Genomic DNA, 5,519 nt, shown 5'->3' on the forward strand with positions numbered 1-5,519 from the left:
AATTCCATCTCGTTGGTACTTGATGCATTGGTGAAGGGTAGATGGAACCATTCTATATTCATGAATCCAAGGTCTACCTAAAAGGGCATTAAAGGACGTCGCCGAATCAATTATATGAAACTTAGCTTCAGTTTTCAAGTCTCCAATTTGTAAGAGCAAGGTGATTGAACCTCAAGCCCTCTCACCCTTTTCATTGAACCCACGAAGCACCAACCGGTCGGTTGAGAGCTTGCTAGTATCAACTCTGAGGTATGCGAGGGTTTTTATGTTCATTATGTTGACCGATGCACCCAGATCAACGAGGACTCTTGATAACTTTAAATTTCCCACATCTACAGTAATGTAAAGGGGACGGTTATGGTTAGCAGTTCTCAAGAGCAAATCTTCATCTGAAAAGGTAACTCTAGGAACCTCTTTGAAGTAGAATGCCTCACCTTTTGAAGTTGCAGCCAACTGGGTTAAACAAATCTCGGGGTCGAGAAGTGCTTTAATTAAAGACTCCCTCATTTCTTTGGAGAGAAGGAGGGTGTCATAAATACTTAATTTTGTTGGCAACTTCCTAAGGTGGGCTAAAACATTGTAATCAACCTTAGGAACGACGGACTCAAAACCCGGAGGAATTAAAGGAAAGTCTGGTTGTTGAGGGGAATTTGGATTTAGATCTTCGAAGGGAATTTGCTTGCCTTTCTCCTGAGGGGGAAGCCTAGGGGGTAAGACTTTTCTGCCACGGAGTTGCACCTGCTCGATAACTTCGGGAGGGCAAACTAGGGCAGTGTCTACGCACACCATAGGCGTTGGATCATCACTTCCCGAAAGCGGGTCAGAATCTGAAAGTTCTATCAAGATAGAATTTCCTTGAAAATTGATTTGAGGGAAATCACTTTCTGATAAAGCTTCACATTTGACCTCTTCTTTATTAGTTGATTCGGGAAGGTCAATCTCTTTGATATTAAGGCTTTCTTCACTAAAATTTTCATTTAAAACAAGAGAGTCATCAACTTGCATTTCATTTCTATGGTTAATCATCAAGATAGAAGCAGAAGAATGTTTTTTATTCATCTTCTGACCCTTCGCCTTTGATGGGACAAAGTAAAAGTCAGATAACAAAAGAGGGGAGAGGGTTTTAACACCCCCATCCGCTATCCTAATACATCTCTCATCTACACACTTCCTCTCTACAAAATCAACTTCCTTTTCTTTTAAGCATTTAACAGTAGTTCCTATGACTACTGGAGAGGAAAGTGGCTCAACATCCTCCTGCGAAGCGTCTAGGTCAACCTTCCACACCCGGGCCTGGGCTATCGTAGTCAGCTGTTGAGAAAGACGAAAAGACTTATTAATCGACTTTTTAAGTGCCCGGGACAAAGCAATGTCTCAACCATCTTCAAAAAAACAAGGAGAGTTAAGAGGGTTACCTGAAATGGTTTTAATTGAAGCCTTCTCCGGATCGACCAAGTATTCCTTAGGTATTATAATGTTACCTTGGGTGTAATTCCTCTCAAGCCAATCTTTGAACACAACACAATCCTCAAGAGGGTGACTAATCATCCGGTGGTATGGGCAATACTTGGGATCATCTTTCTTACTTTCATCTTCAGGCCTCCTGGCCTCTGGCAGCTGAAAATCTGGTTTCTTCAACAGACTCCTGAAAATCTTCTTAACTGATTCCCTCTTAAATGGATATGGTTTTTCCAATATCTCTCTAAAAGGGACAAAGTTAGGATCTCAGATGTACTGAGGAGTGACCTGAAAGGGCTGTCTTTGAGCTGGCGGTGGTGGCGGTGGTGGAGGAACACTGGGCTGACTAGTCATTTGCCTTTTTCCTTTGTTGACTGCCGACACTACTGCATTTTTCTTAAAAGTATTAACCAATCTGGGACCCTTCTTGTCTTCAGACTGCTCTTGTAGGAATGGCATCTTATGAACCTCTTCCTGCAAATTTCTAGCCTTATTAAGAAGTTTTTCAAAAGTTTTAATGGTGAAACCCATCAGGAGAAAAGCAACAGGGCCGTGGATATTCTTAAGGAGGATTTCCACTGCATGTTGCTCTTGCAACTAGGGTTCACACTTCATCGAGAGGTTTCAACACCTCAACATGTACTCGACCAGAGACTCTCCCGGCTTTTGTTTCTCAACAACAAGATCGCCCACAGTAGTTCGTTGTTGCGCTCCAGAAAATCTTTTAAGGAAAAGGTTTTCTAGATCGCTAAAAGTTTTTACTGAACCATTGGGCAGATCAGCGTACCATTCAAAAGTGATGTCGGACTGACTACTTACAAATTGGTGAAATAGTAGAGCATCTGACTCTCCCGCATTGCAACAACTTGCTTTGAAGTGGGCTAGATGTTGTCTCGGGTTTTCTATTCCAGTGAAAATTTTAAAAGTTAGTGGCACAAAGCCTTTTGGGTAAGGAATTGAATCATATTCTTTGGGGTAGGGTCTACCCTTTGGAATATATGCGGTTCCTTGGGAAAAGGCTAAGGCCTCCCTTACCTGGTCCTCATTCAGTTGCTTAATGTCTTTCTGAGGCAGAGTTGGAAGAACAGAGGGAACTGTAGGTGCTGCTGGAGATGCCTCTGATAGGCAAGGAGGAATCACTGGTGTTGACTCGGGAGGCTTGGGACCAGACTCTGTTTTCTTAACCCTCTCGACAATCTCTCGAGCCGTTTGTTGAATCTTAAGTGAATCCTGCTCTGACTTGTCAAATCTTTCTTGCATTTCTTTGACTTGTGAAATCATAGTTATCAACTGATTCTCCAAATATTTAATGTGCTCCTCACCCCTAGCCCTTACAGACTCATCTAAATCGGACCCAGCAACCTGTGGGTCATCATCTCTAGCAAGCCGACGCCTACCAGGTTCGGCCTCCTTGTTGGAACCTCTAGTTTTGACCATGGAGACGCTACCAACATAATCATCTTCCTCTCCAAGGAGGTCATCCAGGTCTGGATCAAAAGAAGCCATTCCCTCTTTGTTTAAAAGAATATTTCTTATTTCTTGAACTACCTCCTCGACCGGTCTATCCCCAATTGACTTAGGATCGAGGGGTAAGTATCCCTTATATTCAGCCATATCAAACAACTCTTTAGAATCCAGGAGAGCAATGATTTCTGTAAGTTTTGGGTTACGATCTGACTGAGACTCTGTAACTGGATCTTCTTCTATCTCAAGATCTAGGTCAATTCCTTCCTTCTCGACTGTCCCAAGATCGGTAGTCGGAGAAGTCGTATTCTCTACAGGGAGAGGGACATATACCTCAGGAGGTGAAGCAGGAGCTTGTAGAGAAATAGCTCCTACATCAGGTAGGGTAAGGTCTTCAGACTCCTGTGCAGGAAGCCTATGAATGACACATAAATCTGTGCTATCAACCACTGGATCATCAACTGGAATCATCACTGAATCAAGAACTGGACTGACTGCCAGAGAACTATCTACCGCAACAATTGGAGCACTAGGTTGAACATCCATCGACTCGATCAAAACTGGAGGAGATTCAACTGGGACTCGTTGGAGTTGGAGAATGAACTTTGGGGTTCTTGGAGGTGGTGGTAAATTCTCCAACTTAGTCCTTTTTGGGACAAACTTCTTCTCAGGGGATTTGGGCCTCTTGCCCTTGATATCCAGATGTTTCAGAGCTTCATTCCCCTTAGGTTTGACAACTACTGAAGCCAACCTTACAGCTTTGGAAGGGGGTACCGGGGGTCTACCAACAGAATGGTGGCCTCTCTCGGACCCAGTCAACACAATACCCTCCATCTTGGAAGAAGGAGGGCATGGCGCCCAGTGGTATCCATCAACTAGTACTGAAGTGGCGGGCTGTCTAACATACTTCTTATTTCTCCTAATAGGTTGTGGAGTCAAATTCTTTGCCTCAGACGCCTCTTCTTTTAACACTTCTTTTTGGAAGCGATGAGAAATCACTCCCTTCAACTGTTTCATGTACTGCTCCTTTGTCTGCTCAGATTGTGCAGCACAGGTATGGATTATGTTTCTCAAAGCCCTTGTTTTCTGCAGATGCTTTTGTTTTGGAGTCTTCTTAGTCGAGTAGTCGACCATACATGGTGGGGAATGGGCTATCCTAGCTATCCTCTCCTCCCCTAGAGCAGAAGCTAAGGGGTATAAGCAGCTCCCTTTCAGAAGGGGAGAGGAAGTAGGAATAGGTAGCTCCTCCTCAGCCTCAGGCTCTACTTGAGCTAAAGTCTTAAAAGGCACAATTATCTTTGCCTTGGAAATCTTCTTTCTAAGTCTCCTCAAGTAGTTCTTCTTTTGATTCTTAGTAGAAAAGTTAAGTCCAGAACTAGATCCTTCCTCAAAAACAGATTTGACTTCAGTAGAAGGCTCAACAACTGGCTCAAATTATTTATGGTCATCACTAATCACTGGCAAGGTAAGTGCAGATCCTACAATCAACTCAACCACCGGAGGAACTTCCTTACTGGCATCCAAACTAATAATCTGGTGTCCGTCCATAGAAAGCTCAAGGGTACTGAATCCCATTCCAAAGATGATAGTGCTTCCTTGGTCATTAACAGTTGAGGACAACGCTCGGTCGAAAGAGAAGCTCAATTGGCCAGCCATTTGAATTTTTTGAAAGTTAAAGAGAGGATTGAAATTAGATTTCTTTTTAAAAGAAGTGGAAAAGAATTTGTTATTTTGAAACTTAAGGCTTGTAGAATAGTCTCAACCTTCCAACATATGTGAGTGATAAAAAATCACCCAACACACGTTAGGAAGATAAAGAGACTAAATACATGCCGAAAGGAAGGTCTTCTCAAAAAGGTCAACATGTGTTAGCCCATAAGATGGTTGTATGGGGTAACATATGAAGGTTTGGAACTTGGAAGAAATTGTTATTATCTTTCTTTCCACATTTTGAAGGGAATTTGAAATTTAAATGATTTAAGATGGGGTTATTTTCTACAAAATCCAAAACACAACGGACAGAGTTTCCCCTTGCCCGAAGGCTTATGGAATTGTAAAAAAAAACCCAAGTAAAGTCGATAGTCTAACTCTCCTTACTCCTAAAAGTTCAAAGGGAGTAAAGGGGTGAAGACTAAAATACTTCGAACTTTCTTAAAGTCAAAAATTTTCAGATTCCTTTCAGTTTGGAAAGCAAAGGTATATTAAATGTGACATTCGTTAATCATAATTTTAAAAGAATATTTGGAGACCTGATTTGACACTGTCGCCTCATAGGAAATTCCAGGTCAGAAGGTCAAAATCAGGACGATTAAGTTAGCAAATGACAAAATTTTTGGAGGTAGAACCTCTCTTTTAATGTTTTAAAATTGTTTCTTAGATGTTGGCCACACTCCCCCAAGGAAGAAATGGGTTGAGGGACCAACGGAAGGAAGGTAGTTAAGACTACCAATGAAACAAAATTTCATTCTTATTAAAGATGGAGAGAGAGATTTGTCCCACCGGGCGTGCCATTTTTTTTGTTGGTGGAATTTTGAAAAATATTAGTTTTCTTTGGGAATTTTAAAATTGAGATTGAATTCTAATTCTAGAAGTCGAAT

Source organism: Dendrobium catenatum, unplaced genomic scaffold, assembly GCF_001605985.2.
Source record: "Dendrobium catenatum unplaced genomic scaffold, ASM160598v2 fragScaff_scaffold_542, whole genome shotgun sequence".
NCBI lineage: Eukaryota > Viridiplantae > Streptophyta > Magnoliopsida > Asparagales > Orchidaceae > Dendrobium > Dendrobium catenatum.